This window comes from Lonchura striata, chromosome 10, assembly GCF_046129695.1.
Source record: "Lonchura striata isolate bLonStr1 chromosome 10, bLonStr1.mat, whole genome shotgun sequence".
Classification (NCBI taxonomy): Eukaryota; Metazoa; Chordata; class Aves; order Passeriformes; family Estrildidae; genus Lonchura; species Lonchura striata.
In genome coordinates, this window is record NC_134612.1 from 23,486,725 (window position 1) to 23,503,498 (window position 16,774).

Here is a 16,774-nt window from a genome sequence, read left to right on the forward strand (position 1 = left end):
CATCCCCGGGCTGTTTGCTTGTTCACTCATGAGTGACACAAGCTCCCTGTGGAGTTTACTGTTAGAAGTGTTTGGAATATCATTAAGAAGCAGGTCTTTTTCTCTGGTTTTGCCATCACACCCTTGGTCTTAAACACAGGGGAGGGGAGCTGCATCCTGCTGCACCTTCCAACTTACCTTGTATCTTTTACCATAATTAGAAAGCCATAATATCAGCTGAGGAGGTGCTGTAGATCTATCCTGCATGGATATCATCCTTCAAAACACCATCAGGCTGCTTCCAAGTCATTCACCCATCATTTTCCCCCCATACATTTGATTTTAGTCAAAGGGTTTCACCCTAAGTAGTTGTATTTGAACACTGAAATTCATGCCAAGAATAAATCCATCCAAGTGCAATTTCTCCCCTAGTGAAAAAACACCAAAATGCTCATTGAAGTTATCTCAATGAATGAATTTGACCACATTAATTTGGATTGCAGGTACATAGTCTAGCCCTTAAAATCCCTTCTGATTTGCTCAGAGTTACCTCTGAATCACAGACAGTAAATCTGCAGGGTTATAATAGAAGACCTTTGATATTGATATAGAAATAATAGATTTTGAAAGTTCTAGTTTAAAGGAAGAAAAGTCTGTCACTGAGAGAAATAACAGATGTCATAAAACATGGTAAGAAATGTTCAAAATATATTTGAATATAGTCTTTAAGATATAGGATTTTTTAAAAGTCCAATGATTCCTCATTCAAGATATATTGTGAAAACATTTTATAAAACTTTGCTGGTGTTCTTGCTATTTCCCTTGCATCTTCCTCCTGAAACCAGCAGAAATAATCCCTCACTTAACAAGCAGCATAGATGCACTACTGTGGAAGACTTTGACAGTTTAAACTAAGCACCTGTTTCCATCTAATGTAGGTTTGGCAGGACGCTGTGTTTGGTGTAGCTCATGCCACTCAGATGTCAATTTTTCCTTCATTAGGCCAATAAATTAGTGAACTACACCATGCTCTAAAACTCACATCAATCTCCCATCACATTCACTCTTTTTTTTTGTTGATTGTGGTTGCCTTCTCCTTCCAAGGGAAATGAGCAACTTGAAGTGGGTGCTTGGGTTAGGAAGTGAATTTTATGTGTGTGTTTGTGCTATAATATCAATGATCACAGCATCTGCATCAGGAGCATTTTAGCATCCAGGATGAAAGCTTGTGGGGGGATCACTGCCCAATAAATTCAGTACTTACCACTATAGATGTCATCAAGATGTAGCCAAGGCTATTTAGAAGGAACAGAGAAAATGTCAATAATCTGAATTTCCTGGTGCTTGTAGAAACAGCTCTTGCGAGTCATCGTTGTAGCTGGTTTTGGTTTTAGAAAAAGCAGAAACAGCAGAAAAACTGTTCCAAATGGTCGTGAGGACGTGATAGGCTTCTGTAATTTCAGGGAGAAAAATCGGAAAATCATGTAACATATGACTGTTGATAGCTGCAAGAGGAACAAATGCTTTCCATCCTGAAACACTTCGTACCATCAGTGTTTCAACAGCTCCTATTTAGACACTAAAAAGAAGACATTTTTTATTATGATTTCTTGGGCTCTGATCAGCAATGTAGAAAAAAGCAAGCAGGAGCATATTGTTGCTTATCTTTCCTTCTTGTTTCCTTTTACTCTTAAGTTCTCGGAAGGTCGTAAAATAGAGAAATAAAAAAGCCACTGAAGTGTAGTTTTGTTAACTTTATCTTCTGAACATTAAACATTGTTTCAAATTTCTTACGGTACATAAAATGTTTTGCCTTGCTGTATCATGTGTACAGAACTTCAAAAAGTAAATGCCACAGCTCAGAAAACGTAATGGATGTGTAATAACAGCTCTTTAGATCTCCTGTTTTTAGCATAGCATCTTTGTGTTCCCAAAGGTGCTTTTAACATGATATCTAAAGCTAGTTCTGAAGCCATTTATTTTTGCATGGTGATAGGTCTTATTTTGTAATTAGCCCATGCTTCTATCTTGCTGGAGTGTGAGCCCCCCTCAAATGTTTAGTCCTCATCAATCCTTTTTTTTTGTTTCACTTCCAAAGGCATCCCCCCTAACAACTCCCATTTCGCGGATGCAGTATATCCCAGCTGCCTTCAGCACCTTCTACGAAAACATTTGGGAACAGTGGCACTGGAACTGAGCTCAGTTCTTTCTGCTGGGCATTTTCTACATAAAGAAGTTTCTCCCGCTTGCCTTAAATTCCTTCAGCCCGTGAATTTCAGCAGATGGTTTTTAACCACACTTGCCCCACATCCTGCCAGCGCCGGCCACCGCGGCGCTGTGCAAGGGCTGCCAGCAGCAGGAGACCTGGGCTGCCCCACTGAGCTGCAGTTTGGGCAGGCATGAGCTGCTAAATCAGGGTTCAGTCTGCGTGGGGCATCTCTGGTGTGTCCAGAGGTAATTTGTTGTGGTGCGAGTGCAGTGGGAATGGTGGCATCGCTGGCGCTCGTTAATCTGCTGCCATTTGCATATATGCAATGCAGTGAGGTTAGCAGGGTTTCCCCATGCCCTGTCAGCAGCAGCAGTGGGGTTGGTTTCCTCCAGGGTGCCAAACAGGTTGCTGTTAATCAGTCACTGTTGGGATTTTTGTGCCAGCTCCTCTGCTCAGTCTGCAGCAGAGAGGGGCTTCGGGTACCAGCACGGGTCCAAAAAAGCTCCAGGGGTAAAAAGAACAAATTTTAATATTCAGTGCAAAGTTTCATCCCCCTCATGTCTTCATAAGCCATCGCAAAGGGAGGTTTGAAGGCATGAATGATGCCTTAAGTTTTAGCTTTCATGGCCACTGGTAAGAAATGTGGCTCTATTCAGCCCCTTGAGGTGACAAAGCCTCCAGGGGAAGTTGGGGAGTGGTTCCACATCCAGCAGGGGCAGTTAGCAAAGGAGGTTTATGAACCTTACCCTCATGCAATAACAACCCTGTGCTGTGTACCTTGTGTCAGCTTTTTGCATACAAAATTCCTTGGAATGTGACCAAGTGAGTGCCCACTGACCCTGGGTGCAGGGGAAAAGGGGTGGTTGTGGTGGGACCCTCCTCGAGTGGCCTGGAAGTGTCAGGAAGCTTGGAAGCAAAGGCATGGAGAAAAGCTTGATAAATAAGATGATGTGAAACTGAATCACTGCATAGAGATGAATCAAAATTATAAAATCAATAGGTATTGATCTGTATATATCACACAAATAACTGTGCCTGAAGAGGTGCCCAGATTTAACATGCTGATTATATGGCAGTCAGTGGGAATAACTTGAGATCTGAAGAGCTATTACGTTTTAGTTGTTCAGTGCTGCAGCTGAAGCTGACAATATCGTAGCTGAAGTCTCTTTTAAATTTTTTCCTGCTTGAAGTTCTTGGTAACAAGTATATTTAATCAACAAACCAGAAGTGAAGAACAGATTTTTGGCTTACAAAATACTCTTGAGCCATCTAAAGCCGGAGTCCAAACACTAAAAATTCTTCTAAAAATATACATCTTTCATTTTAACTTCCATTTGCTTTTACTACTGGCCTCACTCATGCAAGCCAAGGTCACTGCAATTCAGATGTGTCTGCTGGACACTTGGCTACTGACTGGAATTGCAAAAAATCACCTGGAACAGCATCATTTGTGGTCACCACACTTCGTGTGGCTGGTTGGAAATCAGATCAACAAGGTCTTTGTTATAAACCCCATTTCTATGTTATTTTTTGTACCCCATAAACTGGTGGAGGTGCGCTCTTTCAAAAGGAAAAGGATTCAGTTTTTTCTTTTCATAGAAGTATTTCCTACAGCAAACTTGATCTAAACCCACTGTTTTCCATTTGAGACAAAATTCATGGATTAATTTAGAGAATTAAAAAATTAAGTAGTTGTGAAGTGCTAATGAGCACTCATAACTCCCACTTGCATCTTTTATAGCAACATTAAATGCACCACAAGCTCTAGGGAAAATTGTGGTCATTCATATCCTGACAGATATTCTTGCTTTATCACCCAAGCTGACAGACATCCTTCGTGCAACACACAACTTTACTTCTGTTCACAGTGCCTGGCAGGACAGCTTCTAGCTGCCATTTATTTCTGGAGGGCTCTCAAATATAGCACTACAATGCTGTTCTCCAACCCTCGGGTCCTGGAGCTGAAGGCAATGGGAGGATCCAGGACTGATTTTTTTTCTGGAGCTGGAACAGCTCCTCCATCTACAGCCCTGGGACAGGCCAGGATTTGTGTGAGTCTCCTGTCTGACCCCAAAAGCGACAGGAACCTTGTGTGGAAATGGGATTCTGTCTGGGCTTGATCAACACTTCTGGCCACCAGTTCAGGTAGCCAATGCTCTCAGGTCAGTGCTGTGTTCAGGACTTGGAGCTGCTGGTGTTTCCCTGGGGAATATGTGACAACCCTCACTATGACTCCCCAGAAAAGCCCCCAGAGATGACCATCTTCCTCAGCCAAAACACCCTGCAACAGCTCCTTAACCCAGTGGATCTCCTGGATTGTCCCTTGTGAGCATTCCAGCACAGGGAAGCATAAGGAAAGAAATAATCTTTAGTGCTGTATTTACTACACTGGATTCTCAGCAAGACAGCTCATGCAGCCTCTGAAATCCTTCCTGGTGGAAAAAGACATCTGTTCTTAACACGTTGCCTCATTTTGCTTCTATGGACCCAAGAAACTGTGACTGAGCACGGGCCCATTCCCTGCTGCTTTTTGCAGCACTTAGTGAGGTTTAGGAGCACACAGTGGAGTGGTTGGGGCAGTTTCTTCCCCTCTCCCTGGTGGGGATCATGATCCATCTTATGTTCAGCACTTGCATGATTGCTGGGGGACTCCTAGCAACAAGACTTGACATCATGAACTCCGTTTCACATTTCTGCCACAAAAGTCAAAGGCAGAGTTTGATGTATCCTCCCCAAAACTGCTTCTATAGGAGGAGCCTTCATTTATAGCACCAATCAGCACAATGTGCTTACGTTTAAAGAGGTGTTCCAAAGTATCAACTGCTCATTTCCAAGGCTATAATATTTTCCTAGCTAAAAAAGGAGAGATAAAGTAGAATTCCTGCTACAGATGAGCCATATTAAAGTTTGCAGACCTGTTTTAACTGGCAGTGACCAAGCAGACTCCCACTATTTATCCATGAGAAGCTGTAAGCACGAGCAGGCAGAGAGTAGTTTCTGTTCATTGCAGTCAAAGAAAAGGAATAAAAAACAACTTTTCAATGAATGAAAATTATGTGAAAATATTTCATGAGAATCTGCCACTGATTTTCTCCATGAACAGAACTCTGTATTCCATCTGTAAAAATAAAATGGTAATCTTCCCATCTGGCACACTTTTTATCCCATCCATGCCAACTGTCAGATTTCAGGACAGCCTCATGTTTATTATTTTTTTATCCACAAATGGTCCCAGTTTCCACTGGACCTCTAAGTGCTCCTGTAATGCTAATAATACTAATGCTCATAATTCTGCTAGTAGCAAATTCAGCTCAACATTTTAGGCTTAAATAAATTATATGGAAAAAAACCCAGTTATATTCCATCCTCCTTCAAATTGTGCAGGTAGTTTTGCATCTGAAAAACTCAGCTTGAGGATTGATATGTATCTTATATGTTGTATCTTGGGAATATTTTTTCTATGAATCTCACAAAAAAATCTGCAGTATGGCTTGTGGATAAAAAAAAAAAAAGAAAAACCAGGAAAAATTGCCTGAAGCTATACCACTCACCTCTCTCCTCCTTCACATGCATGCCCAACTGCTGTTTTTTTTTTCCTTTCCCCTCTTTGTTTTATCAGTATGGTGCTAAATTACCAAGTTTGAAATTTCTTCAGCAAATAAGGGATGCATGCCAGAACACAAGTGCCCCGAGGGATCTGAGTCTTAGGGGAAAAAGCCCTTAATCTCCAAGTTTATAGGTAGCAGCACTTTCCTGAAATTGGAAAATGTTCAACTCATTTATGAAAGAAATCTGCCACAAGGATACGCTGATGTTCACAGCTATTTCATTAATAACCCATTGTGATCCATGGGTTATAGGACAGGTTTATTTGGACACCTGCATCAAATATATTCTCCCCCTTCCCTGCCCTGAATTTTCCCGATGAGCAAGATCTTTTTTAGAGCAAACCAGGTAGCTCTCAGGGTAAGATTTTTCCCAATGCATCAGGCACCTTTGCCCATGTGTGACTAATTTATGTGGAGCAGCACTTTTGCACACCCAGGTGGGCTGCTGTGCAACACGGGGCCAGTTAAGCATTTACTGCTCAGGAGTCTGAGCAGAGCCAGGCTGGGGGACACGAAGGGCTCTGCTCACCCAGCCTGGGACCCTGAGCCACTCACAGGGCACTACCTCCCCAACACTTCATGGCTTAACCCCAGGGAGATTGCCCGAGTATGGGATAAGGATCAGCTTTGCGTGTTCCTCCACCAGCTGAATAAATTAACATTCCTGAATTTCAGTCCCTGGATTTATCTACCAAGCATGACTTGAACCGTTGATGGGGATTTTAGTGTATTTATAGTTTCATCACAAGCCCATAACAAAAAATTCTCCCTTTCCTACCCACATGTAAATAATGTTTAACTCTACCATCAGGGTTTAGCAAGGCAGATGTTTTGGAGGCACGGTGGACCCTCAGCCTGCCTGTAGCAGGGCATTTCTCTACTTTGCAGGCAAGTGCTTTGCAATAGGAGGAGGATTAATCATCGCTATTAGAGCCCTCGCTTTCCTCCACAGCCTTCTCTTCCCGGGGATGATGAGTTAATTCAGCTGGAACAACGTTAGTTCATCAAGTTTTGTGGTTTATCTGAAAATCGAATGGCAGTAATTTCATATGGCAACTGACTTAATGCCCATTTAGTTCAGGTTTTAGACAACTCCGGTCGATGATCGCAATGGGATTAATACAAAACGTAGGAGGGATGAAACTGTAACATTGGTGCTTCCAGGCAGGTTTCCTTCCCTGCTGTAGAGCTGGCTGTGCTGGCTGTGTGCACGTGTGTTTCTGTGTGTAGGACGTGTATCCACTTCTTCTGAGCCTCCCCCAGAACCATCCACACATGTGACACTTAAAACAGCAAATGCAAACCTGAAAATTTTAACATGAGTGTTTGACTTTTTATTGGGTGATAAATTGCTTCTTACTCTTATAAAGTCCACAGGTGTTTATGCCCACTCTCGCACGCCTAGTTAAAACTTTGGCTACAACAGGAATGCTTTGAAAATAGCCAGTCACTCCTAAAATTGATTATTAAAATAGAATTACCTGTTATGCATCACGTTAATTCTTGTTGTGTAAAGTTCTGTTGTTTAACCCCTTCAGTCTCCTTTAACCTGGCATTTTCTTTGCTTCCATATTTTCTTCTTCATCCTTTTGGCTTGCAAATTCTGCTTTCAGATCATGAATAGGTCCTAAACCCAAATGGTTCTGCAGGAACTGTTCCCACACAACCTCCTTGAGTGGCTCTTCATGTGCCATGAGGGCTCTGGGACTGGAAGAAGTCTTCCAAAGGAGGCCCTCAAATTATTTGTCAAATGAGAAGGCTTGAAAATTAAAAAACTGGAAGAAATGGAGGGTTAATTGAGTCTTGTTGAATTCTTATGCACACAAAGGAATTCTGAAAAATATTGTGCTTCCTACCTCCTGAATGTTATGCCTTCTCAGGGAGTATTTTTTAGGGATCTTCCATTTTTAGGGCAGCTTCTGCTAAAAGTTGTGTTTTCAGGCAGAGAAGTAGCAGCTACATTGGGGGCAGCTCTGGCCACCCCACGTGGATCCTCTGTTGGCTTCACTGGTCCCACTGCTCCATCTCCAGATGAGGATATCATGGGAAACTGGAGCGGGTGTGAACCTGAGGGATTTATTCAGCTGTATTTCAACAGGGATGAATGAGAGAGTGATAAAAAAACCCAAACAGATGCTTTTTTGGTCATGTTGGTAGGATTTGGAGGGCTGTGCTCAAGGTCTTTTACTCTCTGGGTTGTTAAGAAAGAAAGGAGCCTTCCAGGCTGCCCAGCACACGGGGAAATACAGAACAAGGGCATCTCCAGTGGAATTTCCCAGATTCTCCAGGATTCTGGCTTCTTTTCAAAACATGAGAAAGGTGAAGCAAAGGAAAACACAGCTTCTGAGTGGACAGGAGGCCAACAGCCACGTCAGTCAGCCTTGCCTTGCCCTGCCCTGGCTCTCGTAGGTGCTAAGACAAGCTGGCTAATGTGCATTTCTCCCCAGATTTTTACCAAACTCGTGCCAGACTCATCCAGCAGGGGCTGTCTCACCCTGTGGGTGCAGTGACCTCGAGTGTGAAAATGGCCCTGGCTGGATTTGAGGGCTTCCAGACCCTTCTGTGATGGAAGTAATGAGCACTCCAAAGGAAAGCAGCAACAATCCTCAGCATCCAGCGCCGCAGCACGTGCCTTGGCAGGGAGAACTAGGGAAAGGTTTGGAGGAGGAAAGCATTGCAAGGAGTGTGCTCACAGCAGGGATGTGGACCAGCAGCACTGCATCCCTCAGCATCAAATTTGGGGTGTGCTGTGTGGGCTGTGGTTTTTTTGCAGTAAGGCAAACATTTTGTCCTGCCACAAGGAAGGGTGTCTGCAGGACTTCCTTCCCAAGGCAGGAGTAAAATCAGCCAGGCAGCCAGATACCAGCCACTGACACATTTTTACATCTGCCTGATTGATGAAGTAGGTAAATCTGCTGCGATTTCCCTTCTCCTGGTTTGCAGCAACACCCAATATCCAAAAGTTTCAGGCTCAAAACGCAGTGGCACGGCTGGGTTTTCTGCCAAAACACTCCTCCCCATCAGGCAGCCCCTGCTCGAGGCGTGTGGGTACCAGTGCTGTGATGGCACCAGCGCCCACCCTCACCTTTGGAATGTGACAGAGATGCTGGCACAACGGGGTACAGGACACGAGGGCACTGCTCTGCTGGGATCACTCACACCAGGGTGAGAATGCAGGGTTGGGCTGTCAAGCTCAGGTTGGGATATGAAGGAACGTGCTCTTTTAACGGGAGAGAAGAAGTGGAGCCTTTCTGCTCAGTACTTGGGTAGCTGGCTCATGCCAGTAGCAGCTCTGTGCTGTCACAGACCCTAAGGGGGGGTGCAGCAGCGCTTGTGGGAGCGTGGGGATGGCTGCACCCACACCTGGACCCCAACACTACCAGGCACACTCAGGTGTCCCTACCGTGCATCCCTCCTGTGTGGGCTCCGTGCATTCCCGATGGATCGTGCTGTGATCCCGTGCTCAGCAGTGGGGAGAGCAGACCAGCACACGCTCTGCCTCTGTGCAGGGCTGGGGCTGCGTGTGCTCCCCGAGCACAGCTCTGTCCCCACAGCCACAGCAGAGGTCCTTCAACTTTTTTATTGCCTGCACATGCACTGCTGTAACTTTTTTGCAAGGATACGGGGTCGTTTATTTTTTTTCCCCCGAAGGCAGTAGGTACTTTTGAGGGGGGCGGGGGTGAAATCTGTGTTTTTCTGCACGCCCCTTATTTCACACTGGTAAATGCCCCGCTCTGCCTGGCTATGATGGGGTGGGGAGGGCAGCTGTGGGGTCCCTGACTCAGCTGGAGGTTCCAAAATGGGACCCCCTCCACGGCAGGGTGAACCCCAGGGGTCCCTGGAGCCCTGCACTGCCCTGGGGAAGGGGGTGCAGGGCACAGCACTGATCCCCCTGCATCCCACAGCCGGGCCGGGGGGAGGAAACCCACCCTGCAGCAGTGCCGGCAAAGCCAGTCTGACCCGAGCAAATGAAAATAATCAAAAGTAATTAGAAGCGTGCTGGACTGCTCCTCAGAGATCTGTGCGAGAGAATAAACATGCCGGAGCCCTCCGAGCCACTGCAAAGGCCCATGTCTGAGCTGTTAGGTGCCCTGACCTTGTCCACATAAAGACGTGATTTATGAAGTGCAGGGCACAGCAGCAGGGCTTCTGTCTTCTCCAGGAGAACCAAATTACTGAGGTGGAGATTAACATGCTTTCAGTTGGGCCCATTTCCAGACCAAGGGAAATTTCTTATTTACATTTTTTTACCTTTAATTTTCTCCTCCTCTCCCTCAATTGAAAACTGCCTTTTGGCTGGGAGGGATGAGCCAGGCAGCGTGTGAGGGCAGGAGGGGCAGCAGGGGCAGGGCACCGACGTGGAGGGCACTGCAATGCCCATTCCACTCCTCATCAAGTGCTGCAAATTATCTGATTCTTCCTCCTTAAATTAGCAGCAACGCTTGTGTTTTCACCTGTTTTTATTTTTCTTTTCAAGTTGATATTCACAGCGCGGGAGGGGAGGAACTGACATGCAGAAACTGTGTTGCCTTCTGTTCTTGTTGTTTCCCAGGTCTGTCCTGGAGCATTTGGATACGTTAGGAAGCTGTTGTTTTCTGGTGTTTGTTTCGCTTTGCTTTTCCTTTCGCTCTCCACGTTAATGCGCTCACCCAGTGTTTCAAACGCTCATCACAGCGTTAGCCAGGATGCTCGGTGTTGTGTTTAGTCACCTCGAGATATGTAACATTAAACCCCTCTCAAAAAGGTGGTTGTGAAGCGGCTTGTCTACAAACAAAAGGATAATATTAAGCGTAATATTAACTTTTATGGTATTTAAAAAATCACCAGCGACTTGTCTGATTTTCCCCCATTGTCCTCGGCAGCGTTTGGCCCCGGGAAGCCCATTAAACGTGGACAGTGCCGTTATTTCATCTGGCTGTGGCCGAGCTGCTTTGCTTTGCTTTAATGATGTGCTGGAATGCACGATGCCCATAGGGTCTCCATTAGAAGAACTTTTACTTCTGGGACGACCATGAAGTTAAAGGCTTAAAAGAGGCATCAGTTTACAGCCTGGTGGGAATTACTAGCAGACTGGAGTACTAACTCCTGACTGCTCCACTAATAGAGCGACTTGTTTTAAATAAACAATTGCCAACGGGACCCTGTGGAAATATTTGGGCCTCTTGAAGCGCCCACCGAACCGTCTGAGGGGAGAGGGGAAAGGCGGCAAGAGACGTTTAAAAGATTTTCGCTTGAAAGAAGAAACACATCGCCGTGTGTTGATGTGTGTATCCACATCCCCGGATCGGGATGCTGGAGGTCCCGACCGGCGGCGGGGCCAGGCTGGACCCCCCCGCTCCTCCTAGCCCCGGCTCGGGGGTATGAGCCTTCCTCCCCCTCTTCTTCCTCCTCCTCTTGTGGCCGAGCTGGGTTAGAGCCGAACCGCTGGGAGCGCTGCAGGAAGGGGGACTATTAAAAAAAGGGGTTTTATCCCCCCCAAATAAAGAAAATAAACGAGGGGAGCGGCGGCCGCGCGGTGTCCCGGCGGCGAGCGCCACCCGGCGGCGGCGGCGGGCGGGCCGCGGTGCGGGCCGGGCCCGCCGCGCTCCGCCGGTACCGGAGCCGCTTTTGTTTATCCACCGCCGCTTCCTCCCTTTGTGCCGCGGCCCACGGGGAGGCAAGGGGGGGCTCCGGCTCCCCCATCGGGGGCTCTGATCAGGCCGATGGGCTCGAGCAATCAGTTTCCCAGATTACTTGTATTTAATACACAATGCATCATAAAGCAAATCCCTCATCCTGACAGGGAGAAAATAGAACAGCTCATAGCGCGAGCCGGGCCAATTTATGGCTAAATTAAAAAAAAAAAAAAAAAAAAAGAAAGAAAAAAAAGAAAAAAAAAAAAAAAAGGAAAAGAGAGAGAGAGAGGGAGGAAAAATAAGAAGGAAAAAAAACACCAACAATGGGGAGCGGAGGGAGGGCAGGAACCCGCGGCCCCGCACACCGGCCGGGCTCCGGTTCCCAGGCCCGGGCGCTCTGGGAATCTCCCACCGGGTTTTTTGAGGTTATTGACAAAGGATTTTTTTTTTTCCCCGTCCTACCTACCACCACTGCGTGCCGGTTTTGTTGTGTTTTTTTTTTTTTTTTTTTTTTTTTTTTTTTTTTTTTCCCCAATCTCTCTCCCCTCGGACAATAGCCATTATCTGAGCTAACAGGTCAATGTCACAGATAACGGGCCGCTGAGACGAATCCATCAGCATCTCCTGTCACCCGGCTTCTCGCCCTACCCCCCGCTCTACTTCCCTGGCCCCGCTTGGTCCCCCCAGGGAAGAAAAATTCACTTTCAGCCTGAAAAATAGATCTGCACTTAAAAAAAAAAAAAAAGAAAAAAGAAAAAAAAAAGTGGGTGGCACTTCTGTATGGTGCAATGAAAGATACAGCTCAGCCCTCTTATTTTTTCCTTTTCCACTGCCCTCTTCCCAAAGCACATATACGAGGATCTCTCCGTAGTGAGCCCGCGCTGTTCCAAACTTGGCGGACGCTTGCGGCTTTGCGGCACGGTTGGATTTCGGGTCCATTTAAGCCGGGAGAGCCCCGAGCCGGGGGAGCTGCGCTGCCCCGCGGGAGGGAGCGGGCCCGGCCCCGCCGCCCCCGCCGGCAGGTAGAGCCCGGCCTCCCGCCGCTCCATTCATGGGATTCGTTACCAAAGAAATAAAGGGAGGGAAAAAAAAAAAAAAAAAGTTAAAAATCGTTTAGGAAGCGGCGGCAAGCGGGGTGGTAGTTCCGCGGCACCAAACGGGGTCGTGGCGAAATTAGCCGGGGGACAAAAAAATAAAAAAAGAAAGAAGAAGAAGAAGTTACATTTCATTAAAAATCGTTATTAATAACCCGAGTGACGCGATGACGGGAACAATTCGGGTAACGCGCCGGCTCCCGGAGCAGCCGTCGGGGCGAGCGCGGCGCGGCTCCCGCTCGCCGCAGCCTCCGCTGCGGGGCGGCCGCGGCGGCGCTCGGGGCTGCGGGCACCGGGGCGAGCGGCGGCGGCCAAGAAATAGTGGCGAGCGGCGAGGGCCCGAGCAGAGCGCACCGCCGGGCCCGGGCGGGGGATGCGGCCGGGGGATGCGGGGATGCCGGTGAGCCCCCGCGGCGGGGCCGCTCCTCCGCGACCTGGCGGTGACCCCCGGCCGCGGGGCCGCTGTCGCTTTAAGCGCGCCGGGAGCGCCGCCGCCGCCGCCGCCCCGACCGGGGGGGCCGGGCAGGAGGGGGGGAAGGCGGCCGGAGCGGCCGGGGCTGCCCCGCTTTAAAGAGACAGTGCCCGAAAGGGGAGCGGCGGGAGGGCACGGCCCGACGGGGTGGGCGGGGAGGGGGGGCGGAGAGGGCCGCGCCGCGCCGGGCCGGGCCGGGCCGGGCGCTGCCCGGGGGTGCGGCGGGGAAGCAGCGCCGCGGGCAGGCTGCGGGCGTGGGGAGGGGGAGAGCCGCCCGCCCGTCCGCCCTCCCACGCGCACTCACTTTTCTCCCATCCCCGGCGGAGAAGTGAAAGAAGTTTGTTTTGTTGAGCGGTGCGCTGTGGGGTTTGTTGTTGTTTTTCTTTTTCCTTTTTTTTTTTCTTTTTTTTTTTTTTCGTTTCTTCCCCCCTTTCCCTTCCCTGAAGAGGCTTGTGCGGGTTTTGGGTGTTTTTTTTTTTTTCGTTTTTTTTTTTCCCCTTCCTCCCCTTACCCCGATAACTTTTTTCGCACACGCCGCCCCAAAGCCAGCCGATAAGACCAGGAGGGGCCGAACGGGGACGGTGATGACGAGCCGGCAGGAACCCGCCGAGCCCCGCCGCCGCTGAGCCCTCCGGGGCCAGCAGCCCCCGCCCGGGCCCCGCCGCCCCCCGCACACGCTGGAGCGCCCCGCGCCGCGCCCGCCGCTCCCCGGACCCCGACGGCCGCGGCCTCCGCACGCGTTTAACGCCGAGATGTTGCTCCCAGCCGCCTGAAGGATATTTGTCCCTCTCCCCCCTCCCTGCCCCCGCGGGCTCCCGGCGACACAAGGTAAGAGCGGCGAGCGCGGCGGCGGCGCTGCCGCGGCCCCGCGGGACGGGGCCGCTTTGCCCCGTCGGTGCCGCCGGCCCCGGGGCAGACCCCGGACGCCGGGGAGTGCGGGGTGTGAGCCCCCCTTCCCTCCTTGGGGGTTTGTCTGAAAGGGAAAATTAAAGGTCCCGCTCCCAAGAGCAGCCGGAGGTGCGGGCGGCGGGGCAGCGTGCGCGCCCGCGGGGACCGGGCTCGCCTGGCGCGGCCGCGGGGCTCTCCGGGGCTCGGGGGCCTCCGGGCTGGGGTGGAGGTTTTCCAGCTCCCGCGGGGACAGCGCGTCCCGCGGGGCTCGGGCGGCACCGCCGCGGCTCAGCGACCTCCGCGGGCTCCCGGTGTCCCGGGGCGGCAGCGCCGGCTCCGGCCGCGGCTCCGGGCGCTCCCCGGCGGGGCGCAGCCGCCCGCGCCCTCCGCTTTCGTTTGGGGCGTTCAAGGTTGTTCCCTTGATTTTGCTGCTCAAATGGGGCGGCTGCTGCCGGTGCCGAGGCGAAGTTACAATTTAGCACTCAGCTCCCTGGGAAGCCGTGGGAAGTTTGGGATAGGCCGATGGTGAGGCTTGCGAGTAATGATATTCAGTCCGCTGTAATGATTAGTAATTTGTCATAATATTAGAATAGAACATCGTCTTTAGCTTGTCCACGAGAAGTCTCATTATATTTGTTTATTGTCTGCATAATTGGAACCATTTATTGGTGTGTATTGAATACTGCCATGGTTTGCATGAGTGTTTATATTGTTTTTCATTTATTCTCTTTATTTTGACATAAGGAGTTCTGTTATTTGCTTGGATTAAGGGGAGGGATTTAAGTGTTGCACAGGACTGTTTGGGAAGTGTAATATTAAAACACGATAAATAACTCTGCCTACCAGGTAAAGTTTGGTTCAGAGCAACAAATATAAAAATTCTAAATGAGTGTTGCAATCAGCGTAAATACTGAAACAAAACAGAAACCCTAAATGAAGCCAACGCCATCTGTTTTAATATATTTTGTTATATTCTTGTCAGATTCTTATTTAATTAAAATAATAATTTCAGATACAGTCATTGATGAATGCATAGAAAATCAGGTGCCTCTTAAATTAACATAGTGTTTCATTGCAATAATTAGACAACATTTCAGTTACTTGTAAATATTTGTCAAGGCATTTTTCAGAACATTTGTTGCCTTTTTATGATTATGTATGTATTCTGGCAGCTCCTAAAAAAAATCTCAGCAGGGAAACATTTCTGAATAAACACACCAATATTATTATTATTATTATTAATGTTATTATTATTGTTGTTGTTGTTATTATCTGCTTCTTTATTTGGAAACCTGTGATTTATCTTTTTATTAGCATACTCAACCAGCAACAGAAAGATTTACTCTTTCACATTCTTCTTTTTAGATCTTGGATGAGTTTTGCAATGTGAAGTTCTGCATAGATGCCAGTCAACCAGATGTAGGAAACTGGCTCAAATATATCAAGTTTGCTGGATGCTACAATCAGCACAACCTTGTTGCATGTCAAATAAGTGATCAGGTACGTGGTGTTCACTTTCTGGACTTACTTTTTAAAGGAACTTTCAGGTGTCAATGGAAAAAAAAATAACAGCAATTCACAACAGCTTTTGGCCTGTTTGCTCTTAGGATAAAAGATAAGGCACAGCTGGAAATGCAGAATGGAATAATTTTGATTATAGGCGGTAGAAAATATGAATTTTCAGTTTTCCATGTTGTTCAATTCATATATGATTTTCTTTGGTCTTATATCTGATAAAATTGAGGACTGCTTTCTAAGAGATACAGAGGCATGCTGATTTTGAATTGGGAACATTTTCTGGCTCCTGTTGCAGTCCATTTGGATTGCTGTGGTAAATCGTGGACTTGGTTGGATGCTGTAACATGAATTTAATGCAAAGAGGGGAGGACACAAAAGCAATAATGTTACCAGTGTACTTGGATGTGTGGGGCTTTGGGTTTGAATGCACATGTGCATGGATATTATTGTGCCTTTCTACACTTTGCTGCAACTCGTAGCACTTACGTGCTGAATCAGGGTCTTCAGTGGTTTTCTTTTTCTTTTCATTTATTGCACTTAAATCCACTCTTTGTTGGGCTGAAACATTATTTATCCTTGTGTGTTGGAAAAAACGCTGGGATAGGCAGAGGAAGAATGTAGTAAAGCAGTAAAGCATTTTGTTTTCAATTATGCTGATGAGTTATTAGGTGTTTCCTAAATCAGAGTTTGCTTTTGTCTGTAGATAACACAGGCCATTATGAAATATTTTAATGGGTAAAGTTAGGCTGAGGAAGCCTTGCTTCTTTAAAGTAAAATACCTAAAACAGCAAAGCAACAGCTGATTGTGAATTCTTGTTTCCAATTTAAACTTCGCTACCTGCAATGTAGGATTTGATTCATTTAATCAGTGTTTCATTTTTCATCACTTAATTAACTGCATCAGGTGAATGTTAAAGATTATCTTTAGCTGATTTAATTGCCTTGACAGTATTGAAAGAAGAATCACAACCAGACACAAAGCTTCAATTAGAAATCATTCTTTCTAATCAAATTCCTTACGTATAGGAAATGAATGTGAGGGAGCCTGCTATTTCCAGCTCAGTGCTACGTATTTCACTCATGCAAGATAGCTGATTAAAACTGGGTTAAATAACTTTCTCAGAAACTATGAGAGAAGATCGTTTTCGTTTCCAACTTTTACAGTTCAGCCCTGAGCACATGTAGCATAGAACGAGCCAGCGGACCGAGAGATAATTTCTTTTTTATACAGCAGCTGGTTTAACTAAAGAAACCATAAAGGTTATTAGTAAAAGCAAATTAAGTTTTCCAAGCTGAAATATGCTTTGTGCTGAAAAACGATAAATTCTCTCCATGCAGAGCGTTTATGGAACAGTGATAGGAAAAGGAAACTATGTAGATTAATTGAAACA

The 16,774-nt window shown here is 47.3% G+C and overlaps 1 protein-coding gene across 2 annotated transcripts in view; it reads left to right on the forward strand.

The window, feature by feature from the left end:
• Positions 1-16,774, forward strand: part of MECOM (MDS1 and EVI1 complex locus) — a 184,910-nt gene that overhangs the window by 118,886 nt on the left and 49,250 nt on the right. The window contains exons 1-2 of one of the 2 annotated variants that reach the window (XM_077785740.1): positions 13,651-13,805; positions 15,231-15,365. The gene's annotated coding sequence lies outside the window, so the exon portion shown is untranslated. Of the gene's footprint in view, positions 1-13,650; positions 13,806-15,230; positions 15,366-16,774 lie in introns of those variants that run through there. The other variant, XM_077785739.1, reaches the window with a different exon arrangement.